Consider the following 12,029-nt stretch of genomic DNA (forward strand, 5'->3'; position numbering starts at 1 on the left):
GCCAAATCGCCCTATCGTCTAGCGCCTGCTGAGATGCATGAGCTGTCCGGTCAACTTAACGAACTGCTCAGCAAGAGCTTCATAAGACCAAGCTTCTCTCCCTGGGGAGCTCCGGTCTTGTTCGTCAAGAAGAAAGACAGATCGTTCCGTATGTGCATCGACTACAGGGAACTCAACAAGCTCACGGTCAAAAATCGTTACCCTCTTCCTCGCATAGACGATTTATTTGACCAACTCCAAGGGGCGAGTTACTTTCCCAAAATCGATCTGAGGTCCGGGTATCACCAGTTACGAGTACTTGAGGAGGATGTTCCGAAAACAGCCTTCCGAACTCATTACGGGCACTACGAGTTCGTAGTGATGCCGTTCGGACTAACCAATGCGCCCGCAGTATTCATGGACTTAATGAATAGGGTGTGCCGTCCTTACTTGGATCAGTTCGTCATCGTCTTCATAGATGACATACTTATCTACTCTCGAAGTGAGGAAGAGCATAGCGATCATCTGCGACAGGTCCTGGAAACCTTACGATCGGAGAAGCTATACGCGAAGTTCTCTAAGTGCGAATTTTGGATCCGAAGGGTCGAATTCTTAGGACACGTGGTTAGCAAAGAAGGAATCCACGTGGACCCATCCAAGATTAAAGCTATTGAGAGCTGGTCAGCACCAAAGACGCCTATGGAAATTCGACAATTTCTAGGCCTCGCTGGCTACTACCGCAGGTTCATTCAAAACTTCTCTCGAATCGCAAAACCCCTGACTACATTGACCCATAAAGGCGTGGCCTTAAACTGGGAAGAGAAGCAAGAGAAGGCATTCCAAACCCTGAAGCGAGCCTTATGCACCTCACCGATACTGTCCCTCCCCGAAGGGATAGAAGACTTCGTGGTATTCTGTGATGCATCCAACCAGGGGCTCGGTTGTGTTCTGATGCAAGGAGGTAAGGTCATCGCCTACGCCTCAAGACAGCTGAAGACACACGAGGTTAACTACACCACACACGACCTCGAATTAGGAGTGGTTGTATTCGCCCTAAAAATCTGGAGACACTACCTGTATGGTACAAAGAGCACCATCTATACCGACCACAAAAGCCTCCAACACATCTTCAACCAAAAAGAGCTCAACATGAGACAACGCCGGTGGGTTGAGCTACTCAATGACTACGAATGCGAAATTCATTATCATCCGGGTAAAGCCAACGTAGTAGCAGACGCCCTAAGTCGGAAAGAATATTCTGGCCGAAGAGTCAAGTCATTAACAATGACTATCCATTCGCATCTATCCGCACAAATTAAGGAAGCTCAGCTCGAAGCTTTAAAACCTGAACATGTAGCGGGAGAATCCCTACGAGCAATGGATAAGAATCTAGAAGTCAAGGGTGACGGAGCCTTATATCTCATGGACCGGATCTGGACACCAAAGCACGGTGGCTTCAGAGACTTGGTCATGAAGGAAGCGCACAACACTCGATACTCCGTCCACCCAGGTTCAGATAAGATGTATCTGGATCTCAAAAAGTCATACTGGTGGCCTAACATGAAAGCAGAGATTGCTACCTTCGTGAGTAAATGCCTTACTTGCGCCAAGGTCAAGGTCGAATACCAGAAACCATCAGGACTACTCCAACAACCGGAGATACCTGAGTGGAAGTGGGAGCGGATCACTATGGACTTCATAACCAAGTTACCCAAGACAACGGGTGGACTTGATACCATATGGGTCATCGTCGATAGATTGACCAAGTTCGCACACTTCCTACCCATCAAAGAAACCGACAAAATAGAGAAGCTCACGGGAACCTACATTAGGGAAATCGTACGACTGCATGGTGTTCCTATATCCATTATCTCCGACAGAGATAGTAGATTCACTTCGAGGTTCTGGCAGTCGCTACAAAGCTCCTTAGGAATGAGGCTGGACATGAGTACAACCTACCATCCCCAGACCGACGGACAAAGTGAGAGGACTATCCAAACTTTGGAAGATATGCTGCGAGCCTGTGTGATCGACTTTGGTAAGGCGTGGGATACCCACTTACCCCTTGTCGAGTTTTCCTACAACAACAGTTATCACGCGAGCATCAAGGCTGCTCCATTTGAAGCCCTCTACGGCCGGAAGTGCATATCCCCTCTGTGCTGGGCTGAGGTGGGTGACACCTAGTTAGCTAAAGGACGAGTTCCTGACAGCACTCTCACGGGTCTGGAAATCATTCGGGAAACGACAGAGAAGATCGTTCAGATTCGTGAATGATTAAAAGCCTCTAGAGACCGACAGAAAAGCTACGCAGACAAACAGAGGAAACCTTTGGAGTTCCAGGTGGGAGACCGAGTCCTTTCGAAAGTCTCACCCTGGAAAGGCTTGATACGCTTCGGAAAGCGTGGAAAGCTGAATCCAAGATACATAGGGCCTTTCGAGATTCTCGCCAGAATCGGCCCCGTAGCTTACAAATTCAATGTACCCCACGAGCTTAGTAACGTACATCCTACCTTCCACGTCTCGAACTTCAAAAAGTGCCTATCCGACGAGACTCTTGTAATCCCTCTCGACGAGATCGAGATCAACGAGAGCCTGAACTTCGTGGAAGAGCCTGTGGAGATTATGGACCGAGAGGTCAAACGAACAAAACAAAGCCGCATCCCAATTGTGAAGGTTCGCTGGAACGCCAAGCGAGGACCGGAGTTCACTTGGGAGCGCGAGGATCAAATGAAACTTAAATATCCTCATCTTTTTACTTTGTTATTGTGTAATAACTTAGTTGCTTGAACTCTAATTTCGGGACGAAATTCCCTCTAACGGGGGGATGATGTGACAACCCGAAATTTTCATTTGTATAATTTCTACAGTCAAACACTTCAAACATTAGTCAAAAACATTTCAGTACATTTTTGGCCGGATTTAAGTCCGTTTGGGTGTTTTATTTTATTTTTCGTCAAACGATTAAATAAAAAGAAGTGACGTTATTAGCGATGTGTAGCAAACAAAACAATAAACACCATTTTCCCAAGACTCATGCATATAGCATGAGTTTACACATCTTTTCCTCATTCTCCACCTCCCACCTCAAGAACACAAGGCTTTTCTCTCAAGTATCATAAGTCCATTCTTCCAAATCCGCCAAAAGTGTAAGTTTTCCTTCCTAAATTCATTCATACAACACTTAATCTAGTGTTTATACATCATTTCATCCATGGATTCTTGGTTTTTACATAGATCTTCAACTATTCTTCAAAACACCAAGAACACCAAGAACACACACTAGTGTTCTTGGGTCCTAAACACTCTTACAAGCTTCCTATAAGTAAGTATACTCTTCCTAACTAGTTATTTGCTTAGTGTGCTTACAACTCCATGGAATGAACACCAAAAATCCCCAAGAACATGTGTTTATGGTTTGGGGATCTCCCAAAACCGTAAACACCCCCAAAGGGTGTTTTGATGCCCCTAACACCTTCTAATGTTTGGATAAGAGGCTAAGAACTTACATGCATGAACTAAGAACCACAAAACACGAAAAGAATGAAGTGGCCAAGCGTTTACGGCCGTAAACTCTAGGGTTTACGACCGTAAACTCCCAAGGAGTGGTCCAAGGACCGTAAACTCCAAGGGAGTGCCATTTCGAACCCTAACCACTTCCTAAGCCTTTGATTCAACCCTAGGACACTTCTTTGTGAAACATGAGACCTTGAAACACCCAAATGCACCATTCCCATGAGTTTACGGCCGTAAACTCATGGGGGGAATGGTCCATCAACCGTAAACACATATAGGGTGATCATTTGAAGTGTAAACTCCATAGTGAGGTCATACACCCCTTAGAAGCAACCCTTAGCACTCCTAGCACTTGAAACGAAGTGTTTTCATGCATTAGAGTGTCTTTACTTACTTAATTAGTGATTAATTAACTAATTAGATACATTTATGTATCACTACATATTACATAGGATCCGTGTGTGTGTTCAAGTCCTCACTTGACACCTAGCATCCTACCCGACACTTCCATCCAAACTACTCACTGCAGGTGAGTTCATACCCCTTAATTAACCTTTTAAATGTTTTTAAATGCTTTTATGGGGGGGGGGGGAATACAAGTTGAATCAAACAAGTTATAGTATCAATCACATGTGATTTATAACTTGCAACCAAAAGGATTTTCTATACTTTCAACTGCTTTGCCAACAAAACTACTTCAAATGTTTATCAAACTCATTTTCGTATTAAATTGTTATAAAACTATTTCCAAACTCTTTTAAACTTCTTTTATTCCCAAACCATATTTACACCAATATGTATATATATATATATATATATATATATATATATATATATATATATATATATATATATATATATATATAAGTAAGACTTGAAGGACTTAGGACTAATAGCTCACCTTACTTCCTGTTCTTGTTTGATTGTGGGCTTAGGGTATTTTGTTATTTGTCCGACTGTCGTTGAATTCTTAGTTATATATCATCTATACTTGTGTTAGATATAAAAGTCTTCATTTCAATTCAGTGCCCTTGTGTATCAAAGGCATGCAACCAACATTACTATTTAACTATAATAGGTATAGTTAAGGATTACTACTCATTACTACTATGGCAATGACATCTACCCGAGTCAGTACAACTATGAGTCAATACATGATAAATACTATACAAAGAGAATACTATATGCTATCCAAGAGAACACTCTATACATTATACCAGAAAATACATTATACAATATACAAGAGAATATACTAAAACAGAATGTGACATACTACTTCTCGATACGACACTTCATTGTGCTATCACCGTGTAACCAGAGTCTCCTGGAGGGAGAGCGGGCATTATGTGTATAGATCTATACGGGACAGACACTCCCACATCCCGACTGCTAGCTACAGTCCGAGCCGACTAGGCCCAGGGGTGACACAATGTCACCATACTACGTGTGACATGGAGGGTCATCAGTTATTCGATCGTCAATCAGCATGGTTACATACGAGTTCACATTCAAACCTTTAATTAACACTTTAAGAGTTGACTTAGTTGACTTCTAGAGTCCAGTTTGGAACTAAGTGTTTTATTGATATTAGTAGCTCGGGGAGCTAGCGGAGCATCGGTTCAGAGAGTGGTCGGACAGAAACCAGAGGGTTATCAGCAAAGTCAGCAGTGCGATGTGAGTCTCCTCACTGTTTGTATGGGTCTACGGCCACAATGCCGACCCATTTAGTTTATGTATGGTAGGAAGACCCGGGGGTTAGCCCTAGGCATTATGCATGAAAGACCAGGAGGAGGCTTCTCGCACACAGTATGTTATTATGTATGGTAGGAAGACCCGGGGGTTAGCCATAGGCATTATGCATGAAAGACCAGGAGGAGGCTCCTGGCACACAGTATGTTATTATGTATGGTAGGAAGACCCGGGGTTAGCCCTAGGCAACATGTATGAAAGACCAGGAGGTGGCTCCTGGCACACTGTATACTATTATGAATGAAAGACCAGGAGGTGGCTCCTGGCACACTGTATGCTGAGTAACCTTGTAGAGTAGTAGGTATAGTTGTCTTTGTGATGCTTGCATGGAAGACCAGGGGGTGGCCCTTGGCACTTGTCTGTAAGACCCAGGGAGTGGCCCCCAGGCTTGACAAGAAAGACCACGTGCGGCCTGTGGCAATACAGCAAGACTATGTTTGGCACATAGCACTTTACTTGATTATGAATATGTTTGTTATGTATGGCTCATGGTTACGTATGGTATGTATGGATCGGTTGGTTTGTATGGTATGTGGTATCTGGGGAACTCACTAAGCTTCGTGCTTACGGTTTTCAGTTTTGGTTTCAGGTATTCAGTTTTCAGAAGTGGAGCTCGAAAGGGTTGCAGTGCACACACCATGACAAGTTAGCCTGGGATGTTTACTCTGATAATTAAACAAGTGTTTTGGAAATGAAACTATGATTTGTCATATAAACCCTTTTAGTATGTTTGAATGACTTAATGCTATGAATCAGTAATGTTTTTAAAAGAAATTTTTGGACTCGAAATCCGGGATGTTACAGAAAAAGTGTCAATATTTAAGTTGGTGAGTTCATAACAGTTTATATGACATTAGTAAGCCTTTCCGTGAAAAGATATCGTTTTTGTTTCCAGAAAATCCGATATTTTCTAATAATGAAATGTAAGCCGTTCACTTGTAAAATACGGGTGTTTGTTCCAGAAAATCCAATATTTTCTAAAGAATGAGATGTAAGCTGTAAAAGTTCCAAACTGAAATGTACCAGTGTTTTCCATACATTAAAGTAGTAATATGTAGTTTTATTCGTATATAAAATTATTTGAAGAAGTGTGTTTTCGTGTAAAATATACGTATCGTCGTCTCATTATGTGAGTTTCTATAACCGTGCTAGCCATGACTTGCCTGCCTCGACGTTCTTCAGGCGTCAAGATATCTATGACATTTGTCACCCATAACCTGCCGGTCTGGCTCTAGCTAACAACCAGGGTGTGGGATCATCAGTCCTGCATAGATCTATACACAAGTATCACGCTCTCGTATCGGAGATTCCGGTTATAAATACATGACTTTCTTATATACCTCAGTTAGGTACGGTGAAGACAGCCTCTCACAATTTCCATTCAACGAGTGTACGTGTTTTTGAACTGAAAACGTTTGTAAATGACGTTATCCCATATTTCCTGGATAACGTCGAAAGTGTCGTAAAACAGCGATATATGTACTTTATATCGTTTTTCCCCTTTGCTCAACGGGTTACAAAGGGGCAAAGTTTCGTAAAATATATTAGTAAAATTTCGAATAAATGAACGTTTTGTATTTGAAATATATATATATATATATATATATATATATATATATATATATATATATATATATATTTGTACGAATAATGTAATGATTATCAAAATGTTGTTCGTGAAATCACACGCGATTGATAGTAAAACCATTTCGTGTTTTTAACGCTTTTCGTAAAATAGTATAATAACGTATTCAAAATGTTCGTGTTTATAACGAAAATATTATTGTGTGTTAATTGTATTCCCCCCTAAAACATAGAAAAAGTCTTGAAAATGTAGGGGTATGAACTCACCTTATGTGCAGTTGCGGTTTGATAACGAGGTGACGATGATGATCTTTACGTCAGAATATTCGGAAACGATTGAAATCCTAATCGTTTTAACACATACAAATGTGTAAATAAAATGAAATAATCATAAGAAGAATGTATAACACTATGATATTAAGTGGACTTACCAAAATGCTAAGGAATGAGTCTCAAAAATGAAGCTCCAGGGAAATTTGATTCTTGAGTTTTGAGAGGAACTGAATGTCGATACTTGAGAGAGACTTGGAAATGAATGGTGTTTAACTGAGAAGTGTTTTAAATAAGCTTTGGACGTGAATTTATATGGGAAAAAGAGGGTAAGGTGAATTGACAGTGAAGTGATATTTACCTGGGTAAGAGCACTTATCACCTTGGGAAGTTAAATTTGACCAGTCAAGTGGCACCACTTGGCCACTTTATGGATGATTACGGTCAAATGGAGGAGTTTACTGCCAAGCATGACCGAAATCTCACATTCCCAGTTACTAGAAGGTGATTTCGGTCCTAATGGACCTCAAAGAAGAGATTTTGGTTCAAAGTGGTGGGGATTTCGGCCTTAGTGGGCTTTAGCCTTTGTGATTTCGGTCCTATACATTCCTAAAGAAGATGTTTTCGGTCCTATATGGTCCCATGAAAGAGATTTCGGTCCTTATATGGCCAAAAACTCAAGGATGGTGGACCCTAAATTGGAACATTCTAACCATGTGTGTTATTTGACTTTTGTTGACCCTTTTTACTCCTAATGTCTTGTAACTTATTTTAGCTTATTTCCACATGTTTTCCCACTTATATTAACACACACACACACACACACACACATATATATATATATATATATATATATATATATATATATATATATATATATATATATATATATATCTTATGTAAGTATGGTTTCAAGTTGAAATTCACACGATAACATATATACAAACATGCCCTTATGGCTAATGGTGATTTAATGTAACAAGGTTACAATGTGGTTTTCAAGGTATATTTGTATAATAACTTATATAAACATGCCCTTATGGCATTCAAAGTTTTATTGTATCAATGCTATGATGTGAGTTCACTTGTACATGGTTACAGTTTACACTTGTTTGTTTTAGAATTTTTTCAGTTGTCACATCATCCCCCCGTTAGAGGGAATTTCGTCCCGAAATTCGAACTTTGAGTGGGATTTCAAGTGTTGGGGAAAAGATGTGGATACTTTTGTTTCATTTGGTCTTCTCGTTCCCATGTGAATTCAGGTCCTCGTTTGGCGTTCCAGCGGACCTTCACTATTGGTATGCGGCTTTGTTTTGTTCGCTTGACTTCTCTATCCAGGATTTCCACTGGCTCTTCGATGAAGTTGAGACTCTAATTTACCTCGATTTCATCGAGTGGGATCACAAGAATCTCGTCGGATAGACACTTCTTTAGGTTTGATACGTGGAAGGTGGGGTGTATGTTATTAAGTTCTTGTTGTAGTCGGAGTTTATAAGCTACCAGACCAATCCTTGGAAGGATCTCAAATGGTCCGATATATCTTGGATTCAACTCCCATGCTTTCCAAAGCGTATCATCCCTTTCCAAGGTGAGACCTTTAATAGAACATGGTCACCCACCTGGAATTCCAAGGGTTTACGTGTCTTATCCGCATAACTCTTTTGTCGGTGCCTCGATACTTTCATCCGTTCGCGGATTTGGACGATCTTCTCCGTTGTCTCCCTTATGATCTCGGGGACAGTGAGAGTACTGCCAGGTACTTGCCCCTTTGCTAGTTGTGTGTCACCCACTTCAGGCCAGCACAGAGGTGATCTGCACTTGCGGCCATAGAGGACATCGAATGGGGCCACTCCGATGCTAGTGTGATAGCTATTGTTGTATGAGAATTCGAAAAGGGGTAAATGGACATCCCAAGATTTACCGAAGTCTATCACGCAAGCTCTCAACATATCCTCCAATGTTTGGATAGTTCTTTTACTCTGCCCGTCGGTCTGTGGGTGGTAGGCCGTACTCATGTCCAACCTAGTTCCCAAGGATTTTTGTAGTGACTGCCAAAACCGTGAAGTGAATCTACTATCTCTGTCGGAGATAATGGATATTGGTACTCCATGCAGTCGCACGATTTCTTTGATGTATGTTCTGGACAGTTTCTCCATTTTTTCCATCTCTTTTATTGGTAGGAAGTGTGCGGATTTAGTTAACCTGTCAACGATCACCTAGATGGTGTCGAGTCCACCTGTTGTCTTGGGTAACTTGGTGATGAAATCCATGGTTATCCGCTCCCACTTCCACTCAGGTATTTCTGGTTGTTGAAGTAAACCCAAGGGCTTTTGGTATTCTACCTTGACTTTGGCACAAGTCAGACACTTGCTCATGTAGGTAGAGATATCGGCTTTCATGTTCGGCCACCAATAAAGTTTCTTGAGATCCAGATACATGTTATCTGAACCAGGATGAACGGAGTATCAAGTCTTGTGGGCCTTGTTCATGAAAACATCTCTGAATCCTCCAAACTTTGGTGTCCAGATCCGATTAATGAGATAACGAGCTCCATCTCCCTTGACCTCCAGATTTTTCTCCATTCCTCTCAAGGATTCTTCCGAGACATTTTCAGATTTCAAGGCTTCCAGCTGAGCCTCTTTGATCTGAGTGGATAGGTGTGAATGGATAGTTATGGTCAATGAATTTACTCGACGACCCGAGTATTCTTTTCGGATGAGGGCATCCGCTACTACATTGGCCTTGCCTGGATGATAGAGAATTTCACATTCGTAATCATTTAGTAGCTCCACCCACCGTCATTGCATCATGTTTAGTTCCTTTTGATCGAAAATGTGTTTGAGACTTTTATGGTCAGTGAAGACGGTGCATTTGGTGTCGTAAAGGTAATGCCTCAAGATCTTCAGGGCGAACACTACTGCCCCTAGCTCGAGGTCATGTGTTGTGTAGTTCACTTCGTGAGTCTTAAGTTGTCTCGAGGCATAGGCAATGACATTTCCCCGTTGCATGAGCACACACCCAAAACCCTGATTCGAAGCGTCGCAATAGACCACAAAGTCATTGGTTCCTTCTGGAAGAGACTGATGGGTTTTGTATACTACAACATCCTATGGTGCACATACAATCCTAAATACCTTGGATATATGTTTTCATTAATTATACATGTAATGATGTTTCCAAGGTATTAAGCCTATAACTAGCATGCGATTGACATATACCATACAAGATACTAGTTAGGGTAACATACCTTTTATGTAGCTTGAAGTCTTGATGTATTTGGCCTTAAGAGCTTAGCCCCAATAGTGTGGAAGCCTCAAATGAAGTCACAACACATCATGGACAAAGGTGGAACTTGAGAGAGAATCTCCATGCACCAAAAACACCCATGAACTCCAAGAACATGAATGTAGGCGTTTTTTTGCTAAGGAGTGCACCGTTATATGTTGGATTCCAAGGGTCATGGGTATAACCCAAATCCATACCCATGGGTTTTATGATCCATGGTTCATGTCGCCCAACTCTTTATGTATCCATACATAAACTTGGTCCAACATGGATCATAAGCCCAACACATATAAATATAACTAATTACCATAATTAGTCCCCATAGATTTAATTAGTCTCTTTTGATCACTAAATTAATTTCAAATTAATTCTTGATCAATACTAATTAAAACATATGATTTCATATTAATATATTATAACTTATAATATATTAATAAATCATATATAACCTTCTCTTAAGAGTCCATCCTAACAAATTGTCCTGATTATATGCAACCCAAATGGACCATGCTACTCTCGGGTCAAGTACATACCAATAATAGTTATGGGCTTAGACATCTAATCCAATAGTCTCCCACTTGGATAAGTCTAAAACTATTATTTCACGTATGACTCCAAAACCCGACTAGCAATCGTAGCTCTTAAAAGCAGTTGTCGAAATCTGACCTAGTCAATGACACGTCCATTAGATAAGGGATCATATATTCCTCCATTCTAGATATCATATGGACTGAGAAATGGATTATAATCATTCTCTCTATCCATATATTGTTTCCCGATTTCCGATTTATGACGACCGACTAATTGAACAAATCAAATCAGTCCAAGCCCGGCCGAGCACTTACGTTTGTCATCACTAAATCATCGAGGGGCCCACAAATATCGCTTTTATCCCCCCACGGGTAAAAGGAATGGATAAAATTCGACTCATATGCTTGTACTAACTACTTTTTGAATCATACACAAAGGCACGTTTTATAACATCAAGTTACTGATGTGTTTTCGTACAATCAATGTACAACCAACTTATAGTCAACAACTCATATCTCTAGGTTTGAAGAATATAAGATATTATTGTCTTATGATCACTCGTGAGAAAATCCATGAAGTGATTCAAATGAGCGTGGGTTTAATCCAATACTCAAATCTTATTCCAGGAGATCTCATGAAGATTGCAGCTATGTCTAGGCCACCTAGATAAACTACAGACCCATTCATGACAGTCTTGCCTCAATACCTACTTCCAAAGTATGATCAACTGTGGATGGTTTGAATAACCTAGTTATTCGGGAAGTCAAAACATGCAAAGTGAAACACAAGAATAATACTAATCCTATATGGCCCCAAAACTTTTGAGTCATATTGATTACTCATTATTCATTGTATAATGTTTCAAATAATCAACTTTATACTTGAATCAAAACAATAGTTGTCCCATGCTCCAAGCATGTGTTGGATATAGTGTCTAAGTCCATAACTTTATTTGGTATGTACTTGACCCGACCCGGCATGGTCCATTTGGGTTGCATGACATTGCAATACTTGGATAGACTAAATGAGAGAATAAGGCACTTATGATTACTAATATATTATAAGTTCTAATATATTAATAATAGTATTATTTAATTAGTATTGATCAAGTATTAATC

At 40.5% G+C, this 12,029-nt stretch overlaps 1 long non-coding RNA gene across 1 annotated transcript in view; it reads left to right on the top strand.

Annotated features, from left to right (window-relative positions):
* LOC145136206 (uncharacterized) overlaps positions 1–6,030 on the top strand; it is a 33,364-nt gene extending 27,334 nt beyond the window's left edge. The window contains exon 2 of the long non-coding RNA XR_013720299.1: positions 5,831–6,030. This is a non-coding gene — a long non-coding RNA (uncharacterized LOC145136206). The remainder of the gene's footprint in view (positions 1–5,830) is intronic.
* The last annotated feature ends 5,999 nt before the right edge of the window (positions 6,031–12,029 follow it).

This window comes from Lactuca virosa, chromosome 9 (genome assembly GCF_052849685.1).
Source record: "Lactuca virosa cultivar CGN04683 chromosome 9, Lactuca_virosa_CGN04683_v6, whole genome shotgun sequence".
Classification (NCBI taxonomy): domain Eukaryota; kingdom Viridiplantae; phylum Streptophyta; class Magnoliopsida; order Asterales; family Asteraceae; genus Lactuca; species Lactuca virosa.